Here is a 16,440-nt window from a genome sequence, read left to right as displayed (position 1 = left end):
TATTCACTTGTCTCTCCTGATTGAACTGCACAAAAGCCCAGCTCCCCACCAACAGGTCTAGACGGGACTGTTGAACCCGAAAAGGTTGAGACAAAAGCATTGAGAGTGACACACATGGATGGATGGAAACCTTTCTACCCCAAAGTCTTAGTTTTTCATGATTGAACAAATGGGATCTGAGATATACGTACATCACCAAATATTAAATTCTCAATCGAAGAGATAAGAGTCACATTGCATCATCACACCTCGCTCTGGTTCTGGTTTCTTTAAACTTTTTTTTTTTTAAAGAATATGTAAATATTAAACAGGTCAAGTATGCAATACAAAAATAGTGTAATTTTGAAACCTCACATATGAGGCATTAAATAACGTCAGCAGCAACTCTTTATTTAATTTTTTACACAATATAATAGTCTGACATACGACCCTAACGTGTGTGTGTGTGTGTATATAAACCTTTGACTGTAATATGTCGACAACATGAAAGAAGAATTCTGAACGAGACCAAAGCCTGAAGCAGCTTTTTAGACTCTATTGTGTTCCTAGATAAAGTAATCCTCTAGATAAAGTAACGTAATCCTCTAGATAAAGTAATCCTCTAGATAAAGTAATCCTCTTGACGTTACTTCCTGGTGTTATAAAGGAGCCGTTCATATTAGACACAGGACAATAAGAAAAATGTTTTCTCCAAAAGGCACATTTAATTTCTCAATAAAAAACATTTTAAAAGTGACAACTTGAACAAAACAGGAGAACATCGGCCAACAGTGCAACAAAAGACCAAGAAATGAAATCTTGATCTCTAAAGTCTTCTTCTAAAACTCATTTCTTTTTCCCAATAAAGGCTTTTTTTAATAATATGGGGAATCGCTGTGTTACAGGAATATTTCTCTGCATTACAGGTTAACTCAGCATTCAAGAGACACAATAGAATAAGAACAAAGGATCTCAGAGTTCATTTAAGTAAAATGTTTTTTTTGGCGAAAATTGCAAAAAAAACAAACATCTAGATGCCAAGAGCTGCAGAAGGACGTCGTTGTCTTCTGATAAAAGACGAGTGAGCCTCACAGAAGTGATTCACTTCCTGTTTGTGTCTCGTACAGATCCGGACCGCCTCGGTCTCGGTCTGCGTCTTCACGCCACGTTGGGTTTGGTGACGATGAGCACGCGGACCGTCTGGTGGAAGCCCGAGCACATCAGTTATGTGATTAGACGCTGCAGCCGATCGGACTGACTGACTGGAGTTTCATACCAGAGTGAAGACGGATCACAGATTAAACTCAAGCTTTATATTTGATATGTTTTCTGATTCACCGTTTGGTTTAAATAGATGTTCATTGTAGTCTGAACAATGGACCACAAAGAACTTTCTTCATTTATTAGAAAGATTTGTCTTTTCATGATCTGATATTTCCCTCAATAACTTTTATTATGGAAACAATTAAAGTCAGAGAGCTTTTTACATCATTTATCATCATTTCATTCAGTCACGTGAGACTGATCATTCCTGAGGGTTTTATACCTTAAATTGAACCTGAAACATTGAGCCTAATACATTTATTCCAGTATTCAAGACAAACCATAATCATATTTTGGGTTAATTAATAATGACGTCACAATCTGAATTTCAAAACGTACAAACGCATTCTGCCTTACAAATCGATCCTGCGCTCATAAACAGGTCACAGTATGTTAAAGATGTAACAGTATACAGAGAGAAAACACCGGTACAGTGATGATTACTGGGTGTCTTTATTAGTTATTAGTAGTATTAGTTACTATTATTAAGTACAGTGATCATGTGAACAGACACAAACTTCTCAAAAGTCTCTCCAGCTGTTAAAGCCGATTGACAGCTCAGCTGTGATCAGCTGTGATCAGTGGCCTCCGTCATCAGAAACAAACGTAGCTTCATGTGATGCAACAGAGGAAAGGACGGCTCATGTCTCTTAAAACCTCTTGGACCCTAGCCCTATTTTTAAGCCCTCGGCTTGAAAATAGCATACCCATAGGATAATGAGAGTAGCGTTGCAACGGTAAGGGCTATTTTAATAATTTTGGTATTAAAATAACCCTAACACTTGTGAGATGTGTTGATATGTGTAAATATCAGTATATATGTTACTGGTTAAGAGTAAATTAAGATGGCACACAGCACAAATTGAAAATTCTAATTTTCGACAGAAAAAAACTAACAATTTCAGGATATTTCTTTTTAGAAATCATGTAGCTACGAGCTTTCAAGCTCTCCCAGATCATAGAACTATATGTTTAGGGTCTCTATACAAATTTTTACTTTGATAAAGTGAAGCTTTATCTAGTACATCTTGATCTAGTACAGAGAGGTCAGATGAGGTCAACCAAAATGTAATCTTGTTCCAGCTGTACCATTGTAATTTTATATACTATATAATTATATATTTCACTTCTTTTATCACTAATAGTGTTCAATCTATCCAAATGCAGCAGTTTGGCATCATTTTGAGAGCCTGGATCCTCTCTGAGACTGTTAATGTTTGTCATCCATGGGATTTTATCGTCTGAATTCCAGTTATTTTCTTTTATTATTTTTGGATGAATGCGTTAACCCCACCGGTGGGGGCGCTCGGGCCGAAAAGGAAAGCGTATTTCCTCGTTCCTCTCTCCTCGCATGGTTTCCTCCATGCATCCCTGGTGGGAGGGACTAAGACGCAAGGAAAGGACGCAAGTGAGGGAAACGGGGATGCAATTAAGAGACTTGGGATGTACCCCCGGTAGTTTTGGAAAACAACAATGCGCATGCTCAGAGCTCGTTGCCAGGTGACAACCATTTTTTCAATTTTTGTTTTCATTTAATTGGCAAATTGATCAAGTCATGAGGTCTCGAGGTCTGCCTTGTGTTCATTTCGAGAGAGGAGCTTGCAGAGACGACACCAGCTGAGGAGATTTCGTTATGAACCAAACTTCGTATTTTTTTGTCAACACTGCTAATGCTAGCTAGCTAATTCGTTGGACTCATTTCAGCCGCGGTTTTCATCTGGTCTGCAGACGTTTGAAGCTAGCTGAGGACACAGAAGGAGAGCTACACACAGTAAGAGCTGATATAACTACTTCTTATTTGTGTTGTGCTGCTTTGTGTTGTGTGGCCGCCGTGTCATCTCTAAGCCGATATGTTTGTTGTGTCCGTGGTGTTATGTAGAAACATGTCTTTTGCTAACTTTATTAGCCGAACATTAGCTTATTAATACTGAGACTGACTGGATTCCCACTCTAGGTAGCTACTGTTACTTTCCATTTGTGCCATGTTTTTATCTTGAACTAGCTAAAGCCTGCTTGTGTTGCTTGTGTCATTTCTGAGGCGATATGTTTGTTGTGACCGTGGTGTTATGTAGAAAAATGTCTTTTGCTAACTTTATTAGCCGAACATTAGCTTATTAATACTGAGACTGACTGGATTCCCACGCTATAGGTACTGTTACTTTCCATTTGTGCCATGTTTTTATCTTGAACTAGCTAAAGCCTGCTTGTGTTGCTTGTGTCATCTCTGAGGCGATATGTTTGTTGTGACCGTGGTGTTATGTAGAAAAATGTCTTTTGCTAACTTTATTAGCCGAACATTAGCTTATTAATACTGAGACTGACTAGATTCCCACGCTATAGGTACTGTTACTTTCCATTTGTGCCATGTTTTTATCTTGAACTAGCTAAAGCCTGCTTGTGTTGGTCGTGTCATCTCTGAGGCGACATGTTTGATGTGTCTCTGGTCCTTTTAGTCTGGGTGGTAGACCCCTGAAAGATTTTACATTCGTTGAAGGTGCTCAGATGTTCCCATTGCTGGGGTGGAAATTGTAATACTTTAGTTAAATTGTTACACTATTGTGCTGATGTAGATGAGTTATGTTTTATTTCCATAAGAGGATTATTTAAACTTTGTTTTTAAAGATTCCTCTTCACTTGCATTGTTTGAAGTGCCATGGTCTTCATCATGTTCTTTATAAGTGAAGTTAACTTTTTAGTAGTGCTGGGCAAGTTAATATCGCGTTAACGCATTAATTAATTAGCTTCAACAATTATTATATCGCGCATTAACGCAGTTTTTTTTTTATTTATTATTAAGCGGACATTTTTAGCACAAGAACCGGTGTTATGGTTTAAACAGGGACCCTGTTAACTGGCGACCTTCAGCCGAATGTGTCAATTTGCAACAGCTGCCGTAACTATGACAACAACAGATGCATTGCTTAAATCATAACACCGGGCAGCCAGCAGTGAACCGCTGTTTGTGTGGCGTCTCTTCCGTCTCTTCCTGTTTCTTTCACCTTCATTCCCCTGGGTCCTAAGTCCCTCCCTGTGCAGCCTTTTATCACCCTCTATGTACCAATGTACATTTATAACAAATACCACACATATTACAAGGCACTCAGCGTTGAATATGTGTCTGACCAAAATACCAAAAAACCCCAAAAATAAATGATTAATTTAAATAATTTTTGTAGAGTTTTTAAAGTGTTTTTGTTTGGAATATGTATAATAAGCATATCATTTAGTTTTGCTACTGAAAATTTAACAAACATAAAAAAGAGAGAGAAAAAACATGACTGAGCATGACATGAACTGAGATAGACTGAACAAGAGACTGGAGTTATTGATGACTCCACTTCAAGTGCACATGTTGTTGATTTGAACTTCATATTCATGATTTGGTCTACTCATGTGCTGATAAAGCTAAATTCAGTTGTTTAATTTCCATTTGTGCCATGGTCTTCATCTTAACAGACTGGTTGAACCAGCTATAGACTGGTTGTGTAGTGCTGCTTGTGTAGTGCTGCTTGTGTTGTGCTGCTTGTGTTAACTGGCCGCTGTGCCACCTTATTGTTTATTTGTGTTGTGCAGTTTGTTCTTTTTTGGCCGCCGTGCCATCAAGGAGCCGATATTTTTGTTGTGACCCTGGTCCTGCAGCAGGAGTGAAACATTGAAGGCTTGAAATCCTCTTCACCTCATACATTGTGAAGTGCCGTGGACGTCCTCGCTACAGCCTGAACGCAGAAGGAGAGCTACGAACAGTAAGAGCAATTTATTTTAATATGCATTGTGCTTGTGTTGTGTTTTGTGGCCGCCGCGCCATCACAGAGCAGATAGGGTTGTTGTGACTGTGGTGTTATGTAGAAAAATGTCCTTTGCTAGTTTTATTAGCCGAATGTTAGTGTCTCTGTGACACTGTCGGAGTGTCGGTCTGGTTGTCTGTCTCACTCGGTCGGGGTGTCTGTCTCAGTCGGGGTGTCTGTCTGATTGTCTGTCTCAGTCGGGGTGTCTGTCTGGTTGTCTGTCTCAGGCGGAGTGTCTGTCTGGTTGTCTGTCTCAGTCGAATGTCTGTCTGGTTGTCTGTCTCAGTCGGAGTGTCTGTCTGGTTGTCTGTCTCAGTCGGAGTGTCTGTCTGGTTGTCTCTCACAGTCGGAGTGTCGGTCTGGTTTTCTGTCTCAGTCGAGTGTCTGTCTGGTTGTCTGTCTCGGCGGAGTGTCTGTCTGGTTGTCTGTCTCAGGCGGAGTGTCTGTCTGGTTGTCTGACTCAGTCGTGGTGTCTGTCTGGTTGTCTGTCTCAGTCGGGGTGTCTGTCTGGTTGTCTGTCTCAGTCGGGGTGTCGGTCTGGTTGTGTGTCTCAGTCGGAGTGTCTGTCTGGTTGTGTGTCTCAGTCGGAGTGTCTGTCTGGTTGTCTGTCTCAGTCGGAGTGTCTGTCTGGTTGTCTGTCTCAGTCGGAGTGTCTGTCTGGTTATCTGTCTCGGAGTGTCTGTCTGGTTGTGTGTCTCAGGCGGAGTGTCTGTCTGGTTGTCTGTCTCAGTCGGAGTGTCTGTCTGGTTGTCTGTCTCAGTCGGGGGTGTCTGTCTGGTTGTCTGTCTCGGAGTGTCTGTCTGGTTGTCTGTCTCAGTCGGAGTGTCTGTCTGATTGTCTGTCTCAGTCGGGGTGTCTGTCTGATTGTCTGTCTCAGGCGGAGTGTCTGTCTGGTTGTCTGTCTCAGTCGGAGTGTCTGTCTGGTTGTCTGTCTCAGTCGGAGTGTCTGTCTGGTTATCTGTCTCGGAGTGTCTGTCTGGTTGTCTGTCTCAGGCGGAGTGTCTGTCTGGTTGTCTGTCTAAGGCGGATTGTCTGTCTGGCTGTCTCACTCAGGCAGAGTGTCGGTCTGGTTGTCTGTCTCACTCAGGCGGAGTGTCGGTCTAGTTGTCTGTCTCACTCAGGCGGAATGTCGGTCTGGTTGTCTGTCTCACTCAGGCGGAGTGTCGGTCTAGTTGTCTGTCTCACTCAGGCGGAATGTCGGTCTGGTTGTCTGTCTCACTCAGGCAGAGTGTCGGTCTGTCTGCCTGTCTCACTCAAACGGTGTGTCTGTCTGCCTGTCTCACTCAGGCAGAGTGTCGGCCGGTCGATCGGTAGTGCTACTTGTGTTGTGCTGTTTGTGTTAACTGGCCGCTGTGCCATCTTATTGTTCATTTGTGTTGTGCAGTTTGTTCTTTTTTGGCCGCTGTGCCAGCAAGGAGCCGCTATTTTTGTTGTGACCCTGGTTCTGCAGCTCCGTCTGACTGACGCAGACAGACAAACACTCCGTCTGAGTGACGCAGAGAGACAGACAGACACTCCATCTGTGTGACGCAGACAGACAGACACTCCGTCTGAGTGACGGAGTGTCTGTCTGTCTCACTCAGACGGAGTGTTGGCCGGTCTGTCGGTCTCAATCAGACGGAGTGTCGGCCGGTCGGACTCACTCAGGCGGAGTGTCGGCCGGTCAGTCTCACTCAGAGTGAGACTGATCGGCCGACACTCCGCCTGAGCGAGACAGTGAGACCGACCGACCGGCCGACCCTCCGTCTGAGTGAGACCGACAGACCGGCCGACACTCCGCCTGGGTGAGGCAGTGAGACCGACCGACCAACCGACACTCCGTCTGAGTGAGACAAACAGACAGACACTCCATCTGAGTGAGACAAACAGACAGACACTCCATTTGAGTGACGCAGACAGACAGACACTCCATCTGAGTGACGCAGTCAGATAGACACTCCGTCTGAGTGACGCAGACAGACAGACACTCCGTCTGAGTGACGCAGACAGACAGATACTCCGTCCGAATGACGCAGACAGACACACACTCCGTCCGAGTGATGCAGACAGACAGACACTCCATCCGAGTGAGGCAGACAGACAAACACTCCGTCTAAGTGAGACAAACAGACAGATACTCCGTCTGAGTGACACAACCAGACAGACCGAACCTCCGTCTGAGTGAGACAAACAGACTGTTTGTTTCACTCAGGTGGAGTGTTGGTCTGTCTGTCTCACTCAGACGGAGTTTATGTCTGTCTGCGTCACTCAGACGGAGTGTCTGTCCGTTTGTCTCACTCAGACGGAGTGTCTGTCTGTTTGTCTCACTCAGACGGAGTGTTTGTCTGTCGGCCTCACTCAGACGGAGTGTCTGTCTGTCGGCCTCACTCAGATGGAGTGTCTGTCTGTCGGCCTCACTCAGACGGAGTGTCTGTCTGTTTGTGTCACTCAGACGGAGGGTCTGTCTGCGTCACTCAGACGGAGCGTCTGTCTGTCGGTCTCACTCAGACGGAGTGTCGGTCTGTCGGTCTCACTCGGACGGAGTGTCGGCCGGTCTCTTGGTCTCACTCAGACGGAGTGTCGGCCGGTCGGTCTCACTCAGACGGAGTGTCGGTCTGTCTGTCTCACTCAGAGTGAGACTGATCGGCCGACACTCCGCCTGAGTGAGACAGTGAGACCGACCGACCGGCCGACACTCCGTCTGAGTGAGACCGACAGACCGGCCGACACTCCGCCTGGGTGAGGCAGTGAGACCGACCGACCGACCGGCACTCCGTCTGAGTGAGACAAACAGACAGACACTCCATTTGAGTGACGCAGACAGACAGACACTCCATCTGAGTGACGCAGTCAGATAGACACTCCGTCTGAGTGACGCAGACAGACAGACACTCCGTCTGAGTGACGCAGACAGACACATACTCCGTCCGAATGACGCAGACAGACACACACTCCGTCCGAGTGATGCAGACAGACAGACACTCCATCCGAGTGAGGCAGACAGACAAACACTCCGTCTAAGTGAGACAAACAGACAGATACTCCGTCTGAGTGACACAACCAGACAGACCGAACCTCCGTCTGAGTGAGACAAACAGACTGTTTGTTTCACTCAGATGGAGTGTTGGTCTGTCTGTCTCACTCAGACGGAGTTTATGTCTGTCTGCGTCACTCAGACGGAGTGTCTGTCCGTTTGTCTCACTCAGACGGAGTGTCTGTCTGTCTGTCTCACTCAGACGGAGTGTTTGTCTGTCGGCCTCACTCAGATGGAGTGTCTGTTTGTCGGCCTCACTCAGATGGAGTGTCTGTCTGTCGGCCTCACTTAGACAGAGTGTCTGTCTGTTTGTGTCACTCAGACGGAGGGTCTGTCTGCGTCACTCAGACGGAGCGTCTGTCTGTCGGTCTCACTCAGACGGAGTGTCGGTCTGTCGGTCTCACTCAGACGGAGTGTCGGCCGGTCGGTCTCACTCAGACGGAGTGTCGGTCTGTCTGTCTCACTCAGAGTGAGACTGATCGGCCGACACTCCGCCTGAGTGAGACAGTGAGACCGACCGACCGGCCGACACTCCGTCTAAGTGAGACCGACAGACCGGCCGACACTCCCCCTGGGTGAGGCAGTGAGACCGACCGACCGACCGACACTCCGTCTGAGTGAGACAAACAGACAGACACTCCATCTGAGTGAGACAAACAGACAGACACTCCATTTGAGTGACGCAGACAGACAGACACTCCATCTGAGTGACGCAGTCAGATAGACACTCCGTCTGAGTGACGCAGACAGACAGACACTCCGTCTGAGTGACGCAGACAGACACATACTCCGTCCGAATGACGCAGACAGACACACACTCCGTCCGAGTGATGCAGACAGACAGACACTCCATCCGAGTGAGGCAGACAGACAAACACTCCGTCTAAGTGAGACAAACAGACAGATACTCCGTCTGAGTGACACAAACAGACAGACCGAACCTCCGTCTGAGTGAGACAAACAGACTGTTTGTTTCACTCAGATGGAGTGTTGGTCTGTCTGTCTCACTCAGACGGAGTTTATGTCTGTCTGCGTCACTCAGACGGAGTGTCTGTCCGTTTGTCTCACTCAGACGGAGTGTCTGTCTGTCTGTCTCACTCAGACGGAGTATTTGTCTGTCGGCCTCACTCAGACGGAGTGTCTGTCTGTCGGCCTCACTCAGATGGAGTGTCTGTCTGTCGGCCTCACTCAGACGGAGTGTCTGTCTGTTTGTGTCACTCAGACGGAGGGTCTGTCTGCGTCACTCAGACGGAGCGTCTGTCTGTCGGTCTCACTCAGACGGAGTGTCGGTCTGTCGGTCTCACTCAGACGGAGTGTCGGCCGGTCTGTCGGTCTCACTCAGACGGAGTGTCGGCCGGTCGGTCTCACTCAGACGGAGTGTCGGTCTGTCTGTCTCACTCAGAGTGAGACTGATCGGCCGACACTCCGCCTGAGTGAGACAGTGAGACCGACCGACCGGCCGACACTCCGCCTGGGTGAGGCAGTGAGACCGACCGACCGACCGACACTCCGTCTGAGTGAGACAAACAGACAGACACTCCATCTGAGTGAGACAAACAGACAGACACTCCATTTGAGTGACGCAGACAGACAGACACTCCATCTGAGTGACGCAGTCAGATAGACACTCCGTCTGAGTGACGCAGACAGACAGACACTCCGTCTGAGTGACGCAGACAGACACATACTCCGTCCGAATGACGCAGACAGACACACACTCCGTCCGAGTGATGCAGACAGACAGACACTCCATCCGAGTGAGGCAGACAGACAAACACTCCGTCTAAGTGAGACAAACAGACAGATACTCCGTCTGAGTGACACAAACAGACAGACCGAACCTCCGTCTGAGTGAGACAAACAGACTGTTTGTTTCACTCAGATGGAGTGTTGGTCTGTCTGTCTCACTCAGACGGAGTTTATGTCTGTCTGCGTCACTCAGACGGAGTGTCTGTCCGTTTGTCTCACTCAGACGGAGTGTCTGTCTGTTTGTCTCACTCAGACGGAGTGTTTGTCTGTCGGCCTCACTCAGACGGAGTGTCTGTCTGTCGGCCTCACTCAGATGGAGTGTCTGTCTGTCGGCCTCACTCAGACGGAGTGTCTGTCTGTCGGCCTCACTCAGACGGAGGGTCTGTCTGCGTCACTCAGACGGAGCGTTTGTCTGTCGGTCTCACTCAGACGGAGTGTCGGTCTGTCGGTCTCATTTAGACGGAGTGTCGGCTGGTCTGTCGGTCTCACTCAGACGGAGTGTCGGCTGGTCTGTCTGTCTCACTCAGACGGAGTGTCGGCCGTTCGGTCTCACTCAGACGGAGTGTCGGTCTGTCTGTCTCACTCAGACGGAGTGTATGTCTGTCTGCGTCACTCAGACGGAGTGTCTGTCGGACCGACCGGCCAACACTCCGTCTGAGTGAGACCGACAGACCGGCCGACACTCCGCCTGGGTGAGGCAGTGAGACCGACCGACCAACACTCTGTCTGAGTGAGGCAGTGAGACCGACAGACTGGCCGACACTCCGTCTGAGTGAGACAAACAGACAGACACTCCATCTGAGTGAGACAAACAGACAGACACTCCGTTTGAGTGACGCTGTCAGATAGAAACTCCGTCTGAGTGACTCAAACAGACAGACACTCCGTCTGAGTGACGCAGACAGACAGACACTCCATCCGAATGAGGCAGGCAGACAAACACTCCGTCTAAGTGAGACAAACAGACAGACACTCCGTCTGAGTGACACAAACAGACAGACCGAAACTCCGCCTGAGTGAGACAAACAGACTGTCTGTCTCACTCAGACGCAGTGTATGTCTGTCTGCGTCACTCAGACGGAGTGTCTGTCCTTTTGTCTCACTCAGACGGAGTGTCTGTCTGTTTGTCTCACTCAGACGAAGTGTCGGCTGGTCTGTCGGTCTCACTGCCTCACTTAGGCAGAGTGTCGGTCGGTCTCAATGCCTCACTTAGGCGGAGTGTCGGTTGGTCTCACTGTCTCTCCCAGGCGGAGTGTTGGCCGTTCGGTCGGTCTCACTGCCTCACTCAGGCGGAGTGTCGGTCGGTCTCACTGTCTCACACAGGCGGAGTGTTTGTCTGTTTGTCTCACTCAGGCGGAGTGTCGGTCTGGTTGTCTGTCTCACTCAGGCGGAGTGTCGGTCTGGTTGTCTGTCTCACTCAGGCGGAATGTCGGTCTGGTTGTCTGTCTCACTGATGTGGACTGTCGGTCTGGTTGTCTGTCTCACCCAGACGGAGTGTCGGCCGGTCGGTCGGTCGGTCTCCATACCAACCTTGCAATTTGAAGTCAAAAAGATAACATCAGATGATTTGTCTCTTTATACAGTTGAGACGTTGGCCATTTTAACAGCACTGCAGTGGGTAGAGGAGGTTCGGATAAAAAAGGTAATTGTCTTTTCAGATTCCAGTTCAGCATTATCCTCATTAGAATCATTCACATCCCATAGCAGGCAGGATTTAATTAATAAAATATACGAAACACTGTTCCGACTTAAGAATATGGGTTTGTTTGTATCGTTTATGTGGGTACCAGCACACAGAGGGGTAAAAGAAAATGTAAGAGCAGATAATTTAGCAAAACAAGCTTTAGAAAGTCAGCACAAGATAGCCATTTTATTCAGCAAAGCAGAAGTTGAGGAACTAAATCTAGAAGATGCATTAACCTTGGGGGCAGGAAATGTACTACAATACTTGAAAGAAACAGGATTGAGTAAAAGAATTTAGGTGACCGAAATGATAGAGCTCTTTTTTTTTTCTTTTATTAGTTTTGTTTGTTTGTTTTTTGATTTTGTAAGGGGATAGATACTCTGGTCCACACTCCAATACATTGGAAAGATTGTGGAACACTGGGAAACAAGTCGGAGCACGGCCACCTGGATGGGTTAAAAGTAATGTTCCTGTATGTGTAATGTCTCTTTTACAGGCTTGCCAGCTAGCGGTGGTGACCACGCCGCGGGACGGCCACGCCCTGTGTCTCTTGGGGTCTGGCACAGCTGGCTCAATATGACGACAACCCAAATTCAGACGGGTCAAAGGAAGCCATAGCTGCCTGCATAGTGTGCTCACTGTCTCTGTCTACGGTAACAGTTATGATGGCCTTTTGGAAACGACCTGCTCGTCCACATTAAAGCCCCTTTTTCCTGTTTGCTCAGAACAGAGGTGGTGGCAGGACCGACCGGAGGTTGAAAATCAGAGAGCTGCCAAGCAGTCCATCGCCCAACCAGCAGGAGTGAAGGGGTCCTCTGAGACCAGCGTGGCCAAGAGAGGAGCTAAGCGGACAAATCCAGCCAGAACCCCTGCAGCCAGGTGAGTCGCGAGCTTGGCCGACGTGTTGCGCGGTTGTTTGTTCGCACTGGATGATTTCCTGTGTGATGCTTACTTTTCCTCTCGTCTATCCTGCTGCATATTTATGTCCGGCTTCATGTGGGTTAGCTTCACTGGAACGAGTTTGTTTTCCTCGTAGGAGCTGCAGGGAATTATTTGAATGAAGGAAACATTTTAAAGGTCTTGGAAAGTTTGAGTTTGGCAATGCTTAATTGTGTCAAAAAGAAGTATATTGTATACTGTATATATTCAGTCTGTTGTGTATCAAAACGTAGATTATATGTCTTATGTGTTGTGTCCTGTAGGGGGAGAGCTGGAGCAGCAGCAGCAGTCAGGCCAGAGAGATCAGCCAAACCTTCCAACAAATGAAGCTCTAGCGTAAGTTCAGACAAGAAGACTATACTCATGCATGCCTAAGCCCATAGCTTATTTACCATACATCTGCCGTCACTCCTCATGCATGCATGCATGCATGCACACATTATTTCCTTGTTGTTATTGTTTGGGGCTGTCAATCATGATATCGGCTGTCTAGATCAACTGGTCTCTAGCCAATGGCACAAGGACATCATTAGCATATCATCTTGCCGCTGTCTGTCTTTAAATACGATTGTCTCTCTACCTTCAGTACGTTCACGCTGCTGTTACGGAATCCTCCACCTCCCCATCGCCGCCCAGTCTTCGCAGATTCATCAGCTTCATCAACCTCATCATCCTCATCAGCCACCATCACCACCAGTGTCTGGACTCCACGGAGAGGGATTTATATTGTTGCCGCTCTGGACGATCGCAACTGGATCACAAATCTCCTCGTCGTGTTCAAGCGTCAAAGAAGTTCTGCGTAACTCATGAACGCATCATCTGTCATAATAAATGTTAACTACTTGTTTTTAATTTTATATTCACTTGTCTCTCCTGATTGAACTGCACAAAAGCCCAGCTCCCCACCAACAGGTCTAGACGGGACTGTTGAACCCGAAAAGGTTGAGACAAAAGCATTGAGAGTGACACACATGGATGGATGGAAACCTTTCTACCCCAAAGTCTTAGTTTTTCATGATTGAACAAATGGGATCTGAGATATACGTACATCACCAAATATTAAATTCTCAATCGAAGAGATAAGAGTCACATTGCATCATCACACCTCGCTCTGGTTCTGGTTTCTTTAAACTTTTTTTTTTTTTTTAAAGAATATGTAAATATTAAACAGGTCAAGTATGCAATACAAAAATAGTGTAATTTTGAAACCTCACATATGAGGCATTAAATAACGTCAGCAGCAACTCTTTATTTCATTTTTTACACAATATAATAGTCTGACATACGACCCTAACGTGTGTGTGTGTGTGTGTGTGTGTATAAACCTTTGACTGTAATATGTCGACAACATGAAAGAAGAATTCTGAACGAGACCAAAGCCTGAAGCAGCTGTTTAGACTCTATTGTGTTCCTAGATAAAGTAATCCTCTAGATAAAATAATCCTCTAGATAAAGTAACGTAATCCTCTAGATAAAGTAATCCTCTAGATAAAGTAATCCTCTTGACGTTACTTCCTGGTGTTATAAGGGAGCCGTTCACATTAGACACAGGACAATAAGAAAAATGTTTTCTCCAAAAGGCACATTTAATTTCTCAATAAAAAACATTTTAAAAGTGACAACTTGAACAAAACAGGAGAACATCGGCCAACAGTGCAACAAAAGACCAAGAAATGAAATCTTGATCTCTAAAGTCTTCTTCCAAAACTCATTTCTTTTTCCCAATAAAGGCTTTTTTTAATAATATGGGGAATCGCTGTGTTACAGGAATATTTCTCTGCATTACAGGTTAACTCAGCATTCAAGAGACACAATAGAATAAGAACAAAGGATCTCAGAGTTCATTTAAGTAAAATGTTTTTTTTGGCGAAAATTGCAAAAAAACCCATCTAGATGCCAAGAGCTGCAGAAGGACGTCGTTGTCTTCTGATAAAAGACGAGTGAGCCTCACAGAAGTGATTCACTTCCTGTTTGTGTCTCGTACAGATCCGGACCTCCTCGGTCTCGGTCTGCGTCTTCACGCCACGTTGGGTTTGGTGACGATGAGCACGCGGACCGTCTGGTGGAAGCCCGAGCACATCAGTTATGTGATTGGACGCTGCAGCCGATCGGACTGACTGACTGGAGTTTCATACCAGAGTGAAGACGGATCACAGATTAAACTCAAGCTTTATATTTGATATGTTTTCTGATTCACCGTTTGGTTTAAATAGATGTTCATTGTAGTCTGAACAATGGACCACAAAGAACTTTCTTCATTTATTAGAAAGATTTGTCTTTTCATGATCTGATATTTCCCTCAATAACTTTTATTATGGAAACAATTAAAGTCAGAGAGCTTTTTACATCATTTATCATCATTTCATTCAGTCACGTGAGACTGATCATTCCTGAGGGTTTTATACCTTAAATTGAACCTGAAACATTGAGCCTAATACATTTATTCCAGTATTCAAGACAAACCATAATCATATTTTGGGTTAATTAATAATGACGTCACAATCTGAATTTCAAAACGTACAAACGCATTCTGCCTTACAAATCGATCCTGCGCTCATAAACAGGTCACAGTATGTTAAAGTTGTAACAGTATACAGAGAGGAAACACCGGTACAGTGATGATTACTGGGTGTCTTTATTAGTTATTAGTAGTATTAGTTACTATTATTAAGTACAGTGATCATGTGAACAGACACAAACTTCTCAAAAGTCTCTCCAGCTGTTAAAGCCGATTGACAGCTCAGCTGTGATCAGCTGTGATCAGTGGCCTCCGTCATCAGAAACAAACGTAGCTTCATGTGATGCAACAGAGGAAAGGACGGCTCATGTCTCTTAAAACCTCTTGGACCCTAGCCCTATTTTTAAGCCCTCGGCTTGAAAATAGCATACCCATAGGATAATGAGAGTAGCGTTGCAACGGTAAGGGCTATTTTAATAATTTTGGTATTAAAATAACCCTAACACTTGTGAGATGTGTTGATATGTGTAAATATCAGTATATATGTTACTGGTTAAGAGTACATTAAGATGGCACACAGCACAAATTGAAAATTCTAATTTTCGACTGAAAAAAACAAACAATTTCAGGATATTTCTTTTTAGAAATCATGTAGCTACGAGCTTTCAAGCTCTCCCAGATCATAGAACTATATGTTTAGGGTCTCTATACAAATTTTTACTTTGATAAAGTGAAGCTTTATCTAGTACATCTTGATCTAGTACAGAGAGGTCAGATGAGGTCAACCAAAATGTAATCTTGTTCCAGCTGTACCATTGTAATTTTATATACTATATAATTATATATTTCACTTCTTTTATCACTAATAGTGTTCAATCTATCCAAATGCAGCAGTTTGGCATCATTTTGAGAGCCTGGATCCTCTCTGAGACTGTTAATGTTTGTCATCCATGGGATTTTATCGTCTGAATTCCAGTTATTTTCTTTTATTATTTTTGGATGAATGCGTTAACCCCACCGGTGGGGGCGCTCGGGCCGAAAAGGAAAGCGTATTTCCTCGTTCCTCTCTCCTCGCATGGTTTCCTCCATGCATCCCTGGTGGGAGGGACTAAGACGCAAGGAAAGGACGCAAGTGAGGGAAACGGGGATGCAATTAAGAGACTTGGGATGTACCCCCGGTAGTTTTGGAAAACAACAATGCGCATGCTCAGAGCTCGTTGCCAGGTGACAACCATTTTTTCAATTTTTGTTTTCATTTAATTGGCAAATTGATCAAGTCATGAGGTCTCGAGGTCTGCCTTGTGTTCATTTCGAGAGAGGAGCTTGCAGAGACGACACCAGCTGAGGAGATTTCGTTATGAACCAAACTTCGTATTTTTTTGTCAACACTGCTAATGCTAGCTAGCTAATTCGTTGGACTCATTTCAGCCGCGGTTTTCATCTGGTCTGCAGACGTTTGAAGCTAGCTGAGGACACAGAAGGAGAGCTACACACAGTAAGAGCTGATATA

The 16,440-nt window shown here is 45.6% G+C and overlaps 1 long non-coding RNA gene across 1 annotated transcript; it reads left to right on the top strand.

Annotated features, from left to right (window-relative positions):
* Positions 1-12,679: 12,679 nt before the first annotated feature.
* Positions 12,680-13,329, top strand: LOC137887943 (uncharacterized). Its single transcript, XR_011105083.1, has 2 exons — positions 12,680-12,808; positions 13,059-13,329. It is a non-coding gene; the product is annotated as an uncharacterized lncRNA (long non-coding RNA).
* Positions 13,330-16,440: the final 3,111 nt, after the last annotated feature.

The sequence above is a fragment of the Cebidichthys violaceus genome, unplaced genomic scaffold (genome assembly GCF_023349555.1).
Source record: "Cebidichthys violaceus isolate CVI_PGR_0920_01 unplaced genomic scaffold, fCebVio1.0.p SCAF_5, whole genome shotgun sequence".
Lineage (NCBI taxonomy): Eukaryota > Metazoa > Chordata > Actinopteri > Perciformes > Stichaeidae > Cebidichthys > Cebidichthys violaceus.
This window is presented reverse-complemented; position numbering and strand designations above follow the sequence as displayed.